Here is a 16,448-nt window from a genome sequence, read left to right as displayed (position 1 = left end):
GAGTGGCTTTTTGTGCTAGGTGTCCTAAGGGCCCAGTGGCTCAGCCTCCCCAGTTACCTGAGGTGGACATTCTTGGTGCACCCCTTTGTGGGCTGTGTGCACAGCTATGGCTTCCCGTCAGCCCTGCCCTAAGAGGCCCCTGGGTCTCAGTGTCTCGCAGTAATCGCTGCAAGCACCTCTGAGAGAAAGCCACCCTCGAGTTTCGCCTGCTGCCAGACAGTCCAGTTTCTCCCCATATGAGTCTGGGTCCCCAGAGTCTCACCTGGAACTGGAGTTCAGAGTAGTCAGGAGCTTTTGTCTCCCTCCCGATTGAGAAAGCCAACCACGTACTCAGTTGCGAGCCCTCTCCATGCGTGCCTCCGTACTCCTGCCTTCTGTAGCTCCTGTGAGTCTCAGTGTGCTTTTCTCTTTCCTTCTAGTTGTACAATTTCCACTCAGCCAGCCTTCCTGTGGTTCTGGATGATGTCCGTTTTGTCTTTTAGTTGTAGTTTTGAAATTGTTGTGCGAGGCAGCAGTTCAGGTGTTTACCTATGCTGCCATCTTGGTTTCTCCCTAAATCCACAGAACTTTAAAAAAATTGTTGACAGTATTACAGATGTCCCCCATTCCCCTCTTTTTGTACAGGATTGTTGTTTTTTTTAGAATAATATAGTTCAGCAAGTACTAATCTGGTACGAGAAATGTAATATCAGCATCACTGGGTTCGATTTATATGTGTCCCTGCTCCCAGATATTCTGATACCTGCTCCCTCTTCCCCATAATACAGACAATTATAAAAAGCACTAGAGGCCCAGTGCATGATTAAATCATGCACATGCAGGGTCCCCTAGGCCTAGCCTGCCATCAGGGCCATGTCCACCGCCCCGACGCCTTGCATGCTTTGAGGACACTGACGGCTCCCCGTGATGCACTGCCAACGCTGCTGGTGCCCTGGAGTGGGGGAGGTGGGAAGGTGGAAGGTGGGGTGAGGGCCCAAGAGGTGCTCCGTGCACCTCCTGGTGACTGGTTGTTTGGTCGTTACAGCGTTACGGCATTATGGCCACTGGCCTTTTATAATATAGATAATTTATGGTGTTATGGGGGGAAAAAAGACTCTCGAGTTAGACTTGATTTGAACTCAAATTTCAGTTGCTCCTTATTAGTTATATGGTCCTGGTCAAGATGCTTAACCTTTTGCACTTGGATGTCGAGTGTGACTCGACATGGTTAGCATTAGAATAAAGGAATCGAGAAAAAAGCAAGCGAGTGCAAAGGGTTAAAGCAGCCTGGGCCAGGTGGTTCAGTTGGTTGGAGCATTTTCCCATACACTGAAAGGTTTTGGGTGCGTGCAGATTGATGTTTCACTCTCACGTTGTTTTTCTCTCTTTCCCTCTCCCTTCTTCTTCTCTCTCTCTCATCTCTCAAGTCAATTTAAAAAAAAAGCTTAAAGTAACTAACTTCAATGTTCTCATGTTTAAAGTGGGCCTAACCACACTTACCCACAGATCATGGTGAGGATGAAATGAAATGATGGATGTAAAGCATGTATCAGGGCACCCAGGACATAGTGCATACTAGTTTCCCCCCCTTTACAAATAGAAGGGATCCATACGATTAATAAATGAGTGAGGCAATGGGTTGTGAACACTCTCAGTCAGGAAGACACAGCAATAAAACCTGAAGGGGTTGTTCCACAGCAGCCTGTCCCAGTGGCCCAAGGGCAGAGCCTGGAAAGAGGGGAGGGGAGAACTGGAAATGAACAGCTTATCTGTGACCCCAGTGGCTGTCACCTTTCTCAAATGCCACCTTCTCAGACCAACATACCTAAATCACACCCCAATACTCCCTATATTCCTCCATAGCTATGTCACCATCTAACATACCATATATTTTGTTTATTTATCTTGTGTAGTATCTGTTTCTCCCCAGGAGAATGTAAGCTCCACCAAGGCAGGGATTATTTCCCCCCTCAGCTTAATTGAGGTATAACTGACAAATAAAATTATGCATATTAAAGTGTACAAAGTGATGATTTGATATACAGATACATTGTGACATGGTTACCACAATTGCATGAATTAACATATCTGTCACCTCACATAGTTATCTTTTGTGTGTGAGAATGCTTAAGATCTATTCTCTTAGCAAACTTCAGTACTATTTTTTAAAATATTTTTTAAATATATTTTTAAAATATATTTTTATTGATTTCAGAGAGGAAGGGAGAGGGAGAGAGATAGCAACATCCATGATAAGAGAGAATCTTGGATCAGCTGCCTCCTGCATGCCCCCTACTGGGGATCGAGCCCGCAACCCGTGCATGTGCCCTGAATGGGAATCGAACCTGTGACCTCCTGGTTCATAGGTCAATGCTCAACCACTGAGTCATGCCAGCCGGGCCAACACAGTATTATTAACCATAATCGTTGTGTGTGCATTGGATCCCTAGAATTTACTCATCTTATAATTGAAAACGTGTGCTGTTTGACCAACATTGTCCCGTTTCCTCCAGCTTCTGACAACCACCATTTATTCTACTCTCTGTCTCTCTGAGTTTCACTTTAAATAAGAAATTTCCACATATAAGTCATATCATATAGTATTTGTCTTTCTCTGGCTTACTTCACTTAGCATCATGTTGCAAATGTCAGGATCTCCCCTTTGTATGACTAAATAATAAATATTCTTATTATACCTATATCTCTAGGTAGAGATATGTCATATTTTCTTTATCCATTCATCCATGGACAGACTCTTCTCTTGGCCACTGTGGAGAATGCTGCAATAAGCACAGAGTGCAGGTATCTCTTCAAGATCCTGATTTTGTTTCCTTTGGAGATGTGCCCAAATTTTGGATTGCTGGGTCATAAGGTAGTTCTATTTTTAACTTTTTTGGGGACCCTCCATACCTTTTTCCATAATAGCTCTACCAATTTACATTTACAATTTACAAGAGTGCACAAGGCTTCTCTTTTCTCCATGTTCTCGCCAGTATGTATTTCTTCTCTTATTTATGACAGTCTGAGGTGACAGCTCATTGTGGTTTAGGTTTGCACTTCTCTGATGGTTAGTGATGTTGGCATGTTTTCACTTACCTGCTGGCCATTTGCATATCTTCTTTGGGAAAATGTCTATTCAGGTCCTTGGCCCATTTTTAAGTCAGATTATTATGTTATGCTGCTGAATTGTATGTGCTCATTATATATTTTATATATTAACCCCTTATCAGATATATGGTTTGCAAATATTTTCTCCCATTTCATACTTTGCGTTTTCACTTTGTTGATAGTTCCTTTGCCGTGCAGAAGCTTTTTAGTTTGATGTTGTCCCACTTGTTTATTTTTGCTTTTGGTGTCATATCCAAAAGATGATGGCTAAGATCACTGTGTCACTCACCTCAGCATTTATGGGAAAGCAGTCTGTCCCTCAGCAAGGCCCTCAACACATCTCACCTTGGACCTGCTGACATCAGCAAGGTCATGCAATTCCTAACCCCAGAACTAGTGTCCAGTTCAGAGAATTTTCCAGAGTCCCATACTACAGTGTTCAGACATAACCTACTTTCATATCAATATCATCTAGAGTTAGAGATATCAAAGAAAACCCCCTCAGTCCTTAAAACCATCTAGTCCAGCCTCCATCCAACACCCAAACCTCTTTCACATCCCCAGAAAACTACCTTTCCGGCTTTGCTTGCAGACCTTTAAGGACGAGGGCACCTCTCATGACAGCCCGTTATATTTTTACAGATATTTGTCTTATTTTGTTCCCCAGATCGGTTTCCTTAAAACTTCTACCCATTCAGTGCTGTCCTTTGGGTGTGTTCAGAAGAAGTCCTTCCACCATCATGCCTTCTTGTCGATAGGCCACGCCCCTCAGTTCTTGCAGCAGAGAATTGGAGCAGGAGGGGCTCTGGGCAGGGAGGGCACACACTGCACATGACCCTCCTTGGAGCCTGCTGTGCCGTGTGCCTGGGACCTCATGGGTGGGTGATGGAGTTCTGTGAATGAATGAATGAAGGACATGAATGGATGGCACAATTTAAAGTGAGGAAAGTGAACCTCAGGGGAATCAGAGACATCAGCAAGGTCATGCAATTCCTAACCACAGAACTGGCGCCCCGTTCAGAGAATTTCCAGAGTCCCAAACCAGAGAGTTTAGAGACCTGGAGTTGCTTTATCTTCTCTTTTGCCTTTTGGGTTTGGCCTGGTTGGCTCCACGGAGGCCTTCTTAGCCCATCTACCTTCTTCCTGTGCCTAACAAACCAGGCATCTTCTGCTTTACAGCCTTTGCTCTAGCTCTTCCCTCTGCCTAGAGCTCTCTGCCCCCACCCATGGCCACTTAGCTAATTCCCCCTCACCTCCTTCGAATCTTTGCCGAAATCTCACCTGCTCGATGAGGGCTACCCTGACTACTCATTAGTCCCCTCACTTGTCCTGGCCCTACCCCTCTTAACCGGCCCTATTTTCTTTATGTTTTTCATGGCCCCATTACTTTGTGCCATTCCACATGACTGACTTACATTGATTCTTTATTCTCTGTCTCCACCAATAGAATATTAGCTCCATGAGGGCAGGGAGATTTTGGGGCTTTATCTACTACTAGTAGCCCTGCGCACGAATCTGTGCACCAGTAGCTCACCAGTAGCTCGCTGCCACCCTCCAGTAGCTCTCCACCCAATGCCCCGCCCTCCTGCAGCTCCTCCCACCCCCCTTTTCCTGCCCCCCCCCCCTCATAGCTTGCTTCCCTGCCCCCTCCTGTAGTTCTCCACCGCCTGCTTGTAGCTCGCTGCCCCACGCTCCTGCTGATCCGTGATCCGGTTGTTACATGGTCAGTCGTTATGCTTCACGGCCTAACAACCATTTGCATATTACATCTTTATTATATAGGATAGGTACTTGTATCCCAAATACCTGTCATAGAGGCTGATACCTAGTAGGGCTCAATCAACATTTGTTGAGTGAATGTCTTACTCAGAGAACCCGGCAGGGCCCCAATTCTGAATCACCTCCTTCAGGACACAGTAGGTGTGAACAGACATTAGTTAATAGATTGCTGCCCTGCCCCCTCCTGTAGTTCTCCACTGCCTGCTTGTAGCTCGCTGCCCCACCCTCCTGCTGATCCGTGATCCGGTTGTTACATGGTCAGTTGGTGTTACATGACATGTCTTTGCTGCTCTGTAGCAAAGAGGGAATAAGAAGGACATTTGATGACAGAGAGGAGAAGGCCATGTGCTGACAGAGGCAGAAGTTGGAATGGTGAGCCCTGTAGGTACAGGAAGGGGCCACAAACCAAGGAATGTGAGTGACCACTGGATGCTGAAAGGGCTGGGAAATGAATTCTCCCTTCACAAGGAACCAGTCCTGCCAACATCTTGACTTTAATCCAGTGAAACTGACTTCTGACCTCCAGAGCTGTAAGAGAATATATCTGTATGGTTTTAAGCCACTAAGTTTGTGGTAATTCATTACAGCAGCCACGGGAAACTAATACACACCATTCCTCGGGCACAAACTTAGGTCTGTTTTCTCACATCATACAAAATCTCAGAAACCAAGGTTGGGGCGGGAGGACCCTGCAACCTCCCGAGTGATTTCACCCTGATAGCTTCCTCCTCTGGAGTGTGGTTCCAAGCTGAGCCACCCACCTCCATCTCCTGTGGAGCTGTCCAAACACTGTAACTAGGCCCTGACGTGTCTGCTGGCCTGGAGTAGCTTCCCCGAGAGGACCCTCTGGCTTCCTGCTTCCAGGTATGTGATTATCCCTCAATGAAGAGGCCCCCAGAGGTGTCCAGCGCTTTGCCCATTTGCGAACACAATCACATTTGCACCTTTGCTGTTGCCCCTGATTGTCACCCTGGACACTCCTTCCCCTCTGGCTCCCCTGGAGGTGATTTCAGGAGCCCAGAGAGCAGCAGCACTTTACAAAGCATGTTCTCTCATTTCATGGGAACCTTCTGAATTCTGCAGATCGATCTGTCACCACCAAACTGAGTGCTTCTCTTTAGCCTGGGCTGGGAGCAGATGGGGTCCCCGGGATTCTGGTCCAGGACCCTCGAGGGCACTGGGGTGGGGCATCTTTACAGCAGGACAAACCTCAAGCTGCATTGGGGAGCAGAAGACCCCAGGTCTCCTCAGGCTCGGCTGTTGAGAATAATAATTCCTTACCTTTGTGGCTCCCACCCCCACAGCTCATGTAACTGCCACAGCTCCCTGGGGCAGAGAGGCACTTGTTATTATTATTACCTCTCTAAACACTAGAGGTTCTGGATGCATCTGGATACTAACAAAGCTAGATATTACGTCAGATAATCCTGAATTCAAACTCCACTCTGTCACTTACTCATTGTGTGATGTTAGGCAAGTTACTTAATCACTCTGGGCCTTGGTTTCTGTATCTACACGTTTACTCTACCATAGGCCAAATTAGTCACAATATTGAAACCCACAGGCAGTGGCTTCAGTAATCAGCATCATTACCATCGTCTTATCATTATCTTGGGTTTGTTATCCTTTCTCAGCCTCATCTACAACATGAGAGCTTTGAACGAGCTGGTTAGTTCCTCTCCAACTTTGGGTTACCACCTCAATCACACATGTGCACACACATGCCCACCCTGCTGCCCAAAGAGGCCAGGAGACCCCAGGCCTACAAAGCCACGGTGGCAAGCCCGGGCTCTGCCCAGGTACCCCAGCGGCAAGTCCAGGTGTCAGGAGAGTGTCCTGGTAGCTGAAAGGCAAGAGGGAGGGCTGAGTGGCCAGAAGGATGGGCAGGCTGTAGGGAGACCTGGGGGCCTGCACTGCAGCCCCAGAGCCATCTCCTCCTGCAGTCCTGCAAGCAGCGCCCATAAAACCTAATGGGCACTTGAAAGCTCACCAGCAGGGCCAGGTCTGAGATGGAGAGAGCTTTCGTCCCTCCTGGGGACGGGGGCTGAGACAAGGTGGCGGGGAGAGCAGGCACTGGGCAGCCTTGGGGACCTGATGAGGAGACAGAATGCCGGCTTTGTTGAGCGGCTCAGGGTAATAGTTGGTGGCAGCAGCCGGCCTCCCCTGTCACCTGGAGCTCTTTCCCTCCCCACACCCACACCGGTGCTGTGATGTGAGACGGCAGCAAGGCGCCTCCCTTACTGCAGCTTGCTGGCCTCCGTTCGGGAAACGGGCGCACATGTTCCTTCATCTGAACCCTGTGCCTATTCTCTGGGCCAGGCTGGTACTGGTGCCATAGATCAGGAAGGATGACAGTCTCAGGCCTGCCTCCCCACCATGTTCTCAGAGTGAGCTCTGGGGAGAGGAGCGGGTTTGGCTGAACTAAGGGGCTACATCTGTACATCACACAAGGAGAGGGATTCCCACGGAGGTCCCTGGAGCCACTGAGGCCATGACACAGCAGGCTGGATGGCTCAGGGTTTGCCCCTGCAGCGAGTGGGTGCTGCGGGAAAACAGGTACCTGACTGTGGTGCTGGCAACTTGGTTCTCCAGAAAAGAGGGTGTCTGCTCTCAGGGCAGGGGGCAGGGGAAGGGCCTTCCTTTCTCTTCACTCTCTCTCCTCGGATGGCACACACAGAGCCAGCTCCACCGCCTGCCCACAGCCCATAATTCAGCCGCCAGCTGCACCAGTGCTCCAGTGCTCTGACTGTGGGGAGCGCAGTGATTGGCAAGTGCCTGGGGGGCCCAGCTGTCCTGGTAGCAGAGGCAGGAGCATAACTAAAGAACTCGCCCCACTTCCATGAAGTCTTAAGTTTTATCTTAACTCTAATTTTTTGCTTCTTCATCAAAATATATCAGTATTTATTTTCCTAGGAAAGTTAGTAATCCTACCTAATAAAAGAGTAATATGCAAATTGACCGTACCGTCGCTACACCCACCAGCCATGTCCACCAGCCCATCAGAGTGAGTATGCAAATAAACCCAACCAAGATGGCTACAGCCACTGAGAGCAAGGTTTCCCCGGCAATGGAGGAAGCCAAGTTTTCTGCCTGCCCTTGCCGGCCTAAGCCTCCACTCAAGCTACAAAGTTTCAATTATAGAAGGTAAACAAATCCAAACAGAAATGGGGGCAGCCACGGAGCTGGAGAGAGCAGGCCAGGGTTGCCCCCAGCAATGGAGGAAGCCAAGCTTTCCACCTGCCCTGGCCAACCTAGGCCTCCACTCCAGGCTACAAAGTTTCAATTGTAGAAGGTAAATAAATTCCAGATACCAGGGCCTCCGCTTGGGTTGCCAGGGGGCGTGGCTGGCCTGCAAACCACCACAGGCCCCTCGCTCAGGCCGCCCCACGCCCCAAGGAAACCCCCACCCTGATCTGGGACACCCTTCAGGGCAAACCAGTTGGCCCCCACCCATGCACCAGACCTCTATCCTATCTAATAAAAGAGTAATATGCAGATTGACCATCACTCCAACACACAATATGGCTGCCCCCATGTGGACACAAGATGGCCACCACAAGATGGCCAGCAGGGGAGGGCAGTTGAGAGGCACCAGGCCTGCAAGGGAGGGCAGTTGGAGGCAATCAACCCTGCAGGGGAGGGCAGTTAGGGGTGACCAGGCCGGCAGAGGAGGGAAGTTGGGGGCAAACAGGCTGGCAGGGGAGCAGTTAGGCATCAATTAGGCTGGCAGCGGAGTGGTTAGGGGGTGATCAGGCTGGCAGGCAGAAGCGGTTAGGGGCAATCAGGAAGGCAGGCAGGCGAGCAGTTGGGAGCCAGCAGTCCTGGATTGTGAGAGGGATGTCCGACTGCCCATTTGGGATCGGGCCTAAATGGGCAGTCGGACATCCCTTGAGGGGTCCCAGATTGGAAAGGGTGCAGGCTGGGCTGAGGGACACCCCCCCCCTCCATGCAAAAATTTCGTGCACCGGGCCTTTAGTTTTTCTAATAAAACCACACTGAGTAAAACTCATGATCTATGAGTCAGGTTCATTCTGGGCCTCTGAGTGCACCTGGCACACCTCTGTGCCCCTCTGACTGCACCTGACACACCTCTGTGCCCCTCTGACTGTACCTGGAACACCTCTGTGCCCCTCTGCCTGCACCGGGCATACCTCTGTGACCCTCTGACTGCACCTGACACACCTCTGTGGCCCTCTGACTGCACCTGGCACACCTCTGCGCCCCTCTGACTGCACCTGGCACACCTCTGTGCCCCTCTGACTGTACCTGGAACACCTCTGTGCCCCTCTGCCTGCACCGGGCATACCTCTGTGACCCTCTGACTGCACCTGACACACCTCTGCGCCCCTCTGAGTGCACCTGGCACACCTCTTTGCCCCTCTGAGTGCACCTGACACACCTCTGTGCCTCTTTGAGTGCACCTGGCACACCTCTGTGCCCCTCTGCCTGCACCGGGCACACCTCTGTGCCCCTCTGACTGCACCTGACACTCCTCTGTGCCCCTCTGACTGCACCTGACACACCTCTGTGCACCTCTGACTGCACCTGTCACACCTCTGTGCCCCTCTGAGTGCACCTGGCACACCTCTGTGCCCCTCTAACTGTACCTAGCACACCTCTTTGCCCCTCCGAGTGCACCTGGCACACCTCTGTGCCTCTTTGAGTGCACCTGGCACACCTCTTTGCCCCTCTGAGTGCACCTGACACACCTCTGTGCCTCTTTGAGTGCACCTGGCACACCTCTGTGCCCCTCTGCCTGCACCGGGCACACCTCTGTGCCCCTCTGACTGCACCTGACACTCCTCTGTGCCCCTCTGACTGCACCTGACACACCTCTGTGCCCCTCTGACTGCACCTGTCACACCTCTGTGCCCCTCTGAGTGCACCTGGCACACCTCTGTGCCCCTCTAACTGTACCTAGCACACCTCTTTGCCCCTCCGAGTGCACCTGGCACACCTCTGTGCCTCTTTGAGTGCACCTGGCACACCTCTGTGCCCCTCTGCCTGCACCGGGCACACCTCTGTGCCCCTCTGACTGCACCTGACACACCTCTGTGCCCCTCTGACTGCACCTGACACACCTCTGTGCCCCTCTGAGTGCACCTGGCACACCTCTGTGCCCCTCTGACTGCACCTGGCACACCTCTGTGACCCTCTGACTGCACCTGGCACACCTCTGTGCCCCTCTAACTGTACCTAGCACACCTCTTTGCCCCTCTGAGTGCACCTGACACATCTCTGTGCCTCTCTGAGTGCACCTGGCACACCTCTGTGCCCCTCTAACTGTACCTAGCACACCTCTTTGCCCCTCTGAGTGCACCTGGCACACCTCTGTGCCCCTCTGAGTGCACCTGGCACACCTCTGCACCCCTCTGACTGCACCTGGCACACCTCTGTGCCCCTCTGAGTGCACCTGGCACACCTCTGTGCCCCTCTAACTGTACCTAGCACACCTCTTTGCCCCTCCAAGTGCACCTGGCACACCTCTGTGCCCCTCTGACTGCACCTGTCACACCTCTGTGCCCCTCTGAGTGCACCTGGCACACCTCTGTGCCCCTCTAACTGTACCTAGCACACCTCTTTGCCCCTCCGAGTGCACCTGGCACACCTCTGTGCCTCTTTGAGTGCACCTGGCACACCTCTGTGCCCCTCTGCCTGCACCGGGCACACCTCTGTGCCCCTCTGACTGCACCTGACACACCTCTGTGCCCCTCTGACTGCACCTGACACACCTCTGTGCCCCTCTGAGTGCACCTGGCACACCTCTGTGCCCCTCTGACTGCACCTGGCACACCTCTGTGACCCTCTGACTGCACCTGGCACACCTCTGTGCCCCTCTAACTGTACCTAGCACACCTCTTTGCCCCTCTGAGTGCACCTGACACATCTCTGTGCCTCTCTGAGTGCACCTGGCACACCTCTGTGCCCCTCTAACTGTACCTAGCACACCTCTTTGCCCCTCTGAGTGCACCTGGCACACCTCTGTGCCCCTCTGAGTGCACCTGGCACACCTCTGCACCCCTCTGACTGCACCTGGAACACCTCTGTGCCCCTCTGAGTGCACCTGGCACACCTCTGTGCCCCTCTAACTGTACCTAGCACACCTCTTTGCCCCTCCAAGTGCACCTGGCACACCTCTGTGCCCCTCTGACTGCACCTGTCACACCTCTGTGCCCCTCTGAGTGCACCTGGCACACCTCTGTGCCCCTCTAACTGTACCTAGCACACCTCTTTGCCCCTCCGAGTGCACCTGGCACACCTCTGTGCCTCTTTGAGTGCACCTGGCACACCTCTGTGCCCCTCTGCCTGCACCGGGCACACCTCTGTGCCCCTCTGACTGCACCTGACACACCTCTGTGCCCCTCTGACTGCACCTGACACACCTCTGTGCCCCTCTGAGTGCACCTGGCACACCTCTGTGCCCCTCTGACTGCACCTGGCACACCTCTTTGCCCCTCCGAGTGCACCTGGCACACCTCTGTGCCCCTCTAACTGTACCTAGCACACCTCTTTGCCCCTCTGAGTGCACCTGACACACCTCTGTGCCTCTCTGAGTGCACCTGGCACACCTCTGTGCCCCTCTAACTGTACCTAGCACACCTCTTTGCCCCTCTGAGTGCACCTGGCACACCTCTGTGCCCCTCTGAGTGCACCTGGCACACCTCTGTGCCCCTCTAACTGTACCTAGCACACCTCTTTGCCCCTCCGAGTGCACCTGGCACACCTCTGTGCCCCTCTGACTGCACCTGTCACACCTCTGTGCCCTTCTGGGGATACATGTGCCCAGCTGAGGATCTGGCATGACCGCTCCCACCAATTAGTATTGAGGATAGCTGACTGGGAATTGGCGTAAGTGGAGGGATTTTGATGGTTTTGTGCATTGTGCTGGGGAAGGAAGACTTAAGCAGAGCACAGCAGTGAGAGGTCCTTCGGTCAGTGTGGTGGCATCGGTCCCTAGGAGGACGCGGGCAGGGAAAAGGAGGAAGCAGGCAGAATGTAGGCAAACTTGGGCTATTGTGAAACTTGACTAAATTTGGTCTTGGTGCTCAAGGACCACACGGTGGGAAGAGGCCGCAGGAGGTGGGATTCGTGTGGAGGAGGAGCTTGTGTGGGGAGGAGCTGAGGAGCCAAGGTTGGGCCGGGAGGTGGGAAGAAAAAGGACTGTCAATAGCACCTTGATTTCCTCGCTCTCGGTCTGGAGTGTTCCTATGAGGGTTCGCAGGGTGACCGGGAGTGGGGTCTGACCAGGGGCTGACTGTCCACATGCAGCCTGGTCCCTAGTGGCACCGAGAGGGGCTGATGAGCCCCCTGGGCCCGGAAGCGCTCCAGGTCTTTGGAGCCTGGCATTAGGCTGGGGAGAGGTGGTGAGGCTAAGGGGGCTCCCCCCGCCTTCAGATCTGGCGTCTGAGGCCTGTCACAGCTTGCCCCTGTCCAGCCGTTTCTTCCCCCCCGCTGTGGGCCCTCCCTGCGATTCCTGCTTACGGACTCTGCCAAATGAAGCACAAACTTAACTACATCACCCCCCTGACAGGACAGGGAGGGGCCGGGCAGCACACTGGGCTGCTCAGTCCCCCAATCTAGCCGCTGGCGGGGGTCATTTCAATTACAGACACCAGAGTGTGGCGGGGCGGGGCTGCTCATAAGAGCTTCCATGCTATTGCTCTGCTAATTACGAAGCTCTTACCGCCTCCCTCGGCAGGTAAAGAGCAGGGCTGAGAGGCTCAGGCTGCTGAGATGGAGTGTGAGCCAGGGAACAGGGCAGGGAGGTGCCTGGACTGGCAGGGAGGGAGGCACCGCCTTCCTGGAGGGACCATGGAACCGAGGCCTCTGCCCCGAGGTGACCATCCACCGTCCAGGAACTGGTGGAGAAACTCCTGACCTGCAAACCCAAGATCTGGAGTTTTTAGACACCTCAGAGCCATAGGTGATCCTTGAGGAGTGAGAGGACCTGGGGAACCCTGTGCTGGGGGGAGGGCTACCTGCCCGGCGGTCTCATGCCGGCAGCTCTCTCGTTTGCTTCCTGGTCTGACCTGTCCAGGCTTAAAGGCAGACCCCGCAGATGGTTGGGTCCTAGACACGGGAGAGGCGAGGGCGCAGCTCCTTACCCCCTAAAGCTCCTCTCCTCTGCACAACCCAGGAAGGAGATGGGGTGTCTGGGAGGAGAGCGAGACCCTCTGCCACCGAATGAATGGCCACCCAAAGGCTGCAGAGGCTCCGAGAAACAGCAGCACCGGCAGTTATTCTGAGACGTGATGACGAGCAGAGGCTGCCTGTCTAGCCGGGGGCTGTGCTTAACGACCGCTATTCCAGGCGCCAACGTCCCCAGAACCGGAGCTGTGGTTTCTTGGTGAGTGTGAGACTGCCTTAGGTTCTGGGAAACAGCAGATGGTAGGAGCATTCACAGCTGGGAAAATCCCATTTTTGCTCTGTTCCTCAGTTTCCTTCCCCTATGAAATAGGCGACATGAGATTTATAAACACTCGGAGGGGCTGAGCTAAGGCTGCTGTGTAAATACGGGCTCCTGGCACCCCATCTTCCTCCCATGGTGGAGGGATACCATCCCAGGAGGAGGTCTTTCATGCCACTTGTGTGTGTGTGTGTGTGTGTGTGTGTGTGTGTGTGTGTGTGTATTGATTTCAGAGAGAAAAGGAAAGGAAGAGAGAGATAAGAACATCAATGATGAGAGAGAATCATTCATCAGCTGCCTCCTGCATGCCCCACACTGGGGAATCAAGCCCACAACCCGGGCATGTGCCCTGTCCGGGGCTTGAACCATGACCTCCTGGTTCATAGAACCACTGAGCCACGCAGGCCAGGTGCCACTTGTTAGTAATGGCACTGCTTCCGGATGTAGAGCTGGCCCTGGGCCTGCTGGCCATGTTGAGATCAGCACCGCATGAACAGAGGAGGCCACACTGGAGCCCAGCTTATCGGCCAGTCTTCACTCCTAAAGGGCTGCTTCTCATAGCTGATGTAAAAAACTTGAAAGATGTTCTTTTTTAAAAATATTTTTAATTGAGTTTAGAGAAAGAGGAGAGAGAGAGAGAGATCTGCTACCTCCTGCATGTCCCCTACTGGGGATGGATCCCAAAACCTGGACATGTGCCCCTGACCGGGATTCAAACCAGTGACCTCTCGGTGCATGGGACGATGCTCAACCAACTGAGCCACACCGGCCAGGGTTTGAAAGACCTTCTTTGGGAAGGGAGCAAAGGAAGGAGCTGTAATGGAAGTGGGATAGAAAGTCCCTTTGGCAGCCCCTCAACCCCCACCCCAAGTCCCCTACAAGGAGGCATGCAATGGCTTCAGCCTTGACCTTGGGATCCTGGAATAAAGCACTTCGGGAAGTACCAGAGACAATAACTGGATTCTGATAGAGGTGGTTGGAATGGGAGCCCACACCAAAGACTCAAAACTGAAACCCATGTGCTCATAGCAAGCAGGTATTTTTATTCTGCGGTGTATTATTTACTCTTCAAAGTGCTGTTGAATACATTGCTTCATGCAGATCTTTAAAATTCTGTGATGTGGGTAGAGTACGTATAAGCAGCCCCAATGTCAAACAGTGAAAGCTGAAGCTCCGAGAAGTTAAGCTCAAGGTCCCCCAGTAGACGGTGGTGGAGCCAGGACCAAAATCAGGTGCTTTCTCCAAGACACGGCTGGAAAGGAAGGAGACTCCATAGCGGGGAGTTCGCCGCCGGCTTTTTCCTCCTAGCAACTGAGGAAGTGAAGGGAGACTTAGGGATGGACTTGGAGGCTAACGGAGCAGGCCGAGGCAGAGGAAGCCAGTGGTACAAAGTAGGAAGTGAGGAGGGAGACGGGTGGAGGCTTGCATGGACACGTCCTGCTCACAAACTTCTTCTGCTCCTCATTTCATTAACAGCAGCAGCGGAATTTCATGGGCAATTGGCATTGAGCACTAACTGGGAGGTAATGAGAGAGAGAGGATGCAGGTAAAGGCTGTTTGAATTTAAATTCTTTTTCTTTGGGGGCAGGGGGAAGGAGGGAGGCAGACTTTTTTTTAAAGGCAATTTGAGTGCTGGAAAAGTTTTTAGCAAACAGCTTTGGACTTTTGCGTCCTCCGTGGCAGTGTTAGGACTGGTGACTGCCATCCAGCCCACCGTGCTCTCCAACCCACCAACTCCCGGTGGCTGCCTTGGAGTGAGAGATGCGGAGGGACCGGGTGTTGGCCCTTAGGTAGGTGTTGGCCCTCAGACTTGGGAAGACACACTGGAAACATGTGCACCATCCATGAGCTAGAATGAGTTGCTCTGTAATAGTTATTGCAGAATCACCATAAGCAAAACTCTGTATGGACCTGGGCAGAGGTGAGGGATAAACTAGAAATAGAAAACAGGATTACTGTCCTAGGACAGTTAAAGATAAAGAAGAGGGAAGGGTCATGAGGTAACAAAGTGACAACAGTTGGGGGAAGGAGGTTGCTGTGTGCAGGACTCTCAATGACACTCAGGTTAGTGAACTGAAGGGAGAGGCTTAGATGGAAGTAAAGGCCTCCCCAAGGAGGTGGCCAGCTGGTCGGCTTGGCTGGACTAAAGACTGTCATGGGAAGCAATGAGAAATGAAGAGTCAAGTGTAAGGGGAGGGAAATGTTGTGGAAGGCTTGAATTCTAATCTTCGGATTCAGGATATGAAGCCACTGGAACTGCCACAAAATAGGCGAATCAATGCAGATTTGGCTACGAAAGAGTATGAGCCAGAAGTGGATTAGTTACCCAGGTGCCAGGTGATCAGGGCTCCTTTGTTCAGGACGAGGAGCTGTGGGCACAGATAGGAAGCTAAGGAGCCATCGGGGTTGTGATGGTTAATTTTATGTGTCAACTTAGCTAGGCCATAGTGCCATTCTAGATGTTTCTGTGAAGTTATTTATTTAGATGGGGTTAAAATTTAAATCAGTAGAATTTGAATAAAACTGATTATCCTCAGGAAAGTAAGTGGGCCTCATCCAACCCTTTGAAGGCCTTAATAGGAAAAGACTGACCTACCCCGAGAGGAAACCCGCCAGCAGACTGCCTTCAGACTCAGACTACAACTCTCCCCGGGTCTCAAGCCTTCCAGCCTCCATAATCACGTCAGAGTTACGGGCTGAATTGTGTCTCCCCAAAATGTATATGTTATATCTTACAAAATGACTGTATTTGGATATAGGGCCTTTAGAAAGGTAATTAAAGTTAAATGAGGTCATTAGGACATGAGGTCAAATAGGTCATGAGGACACACATGACTGTGCCCTTATAAGAAGAGGAAATTTGAACAGACACACACAGAGAAAAGGCCACATGAGGATACATGGAGAAGACAGCCATCTACAAGCCAAGGAGAGAGGCCTCAGGAGAAACCAACTCCACCAGCACTTTGATCTTGAACTTCCAGCCTCCAGAGCAGTGAGAAAATAAAGCTTTGTTTAAGCCACCCAGCCTGTGGTATTTTGTTATGGCAGCCCAAGCAGACTGAAACAGGATAGCAGATTATAAATTCCTTGAACCCAAGGGCCATGCATTGAGCCTGTCCCCCAGCTCAGTGCCGTGCACGTGGTGTGTGCTGGCTGTGTTGACCAGACTGCC

Source organism: Cnephaeus nilssonii, assembly GCF_951640355.1.
Source record: "Cnephaeus nilssonii genome assembly, chromosome: 13".
Lineage (NCBI taxonomy): Eukaryota > Metazoa > Chordata > Mammalia > Chiroptera > Vespertilionidae > Cnephaeus > Cnephaeus nilssonii.
Note: the sequence above shows the minus strand (reverse complement) of the source record.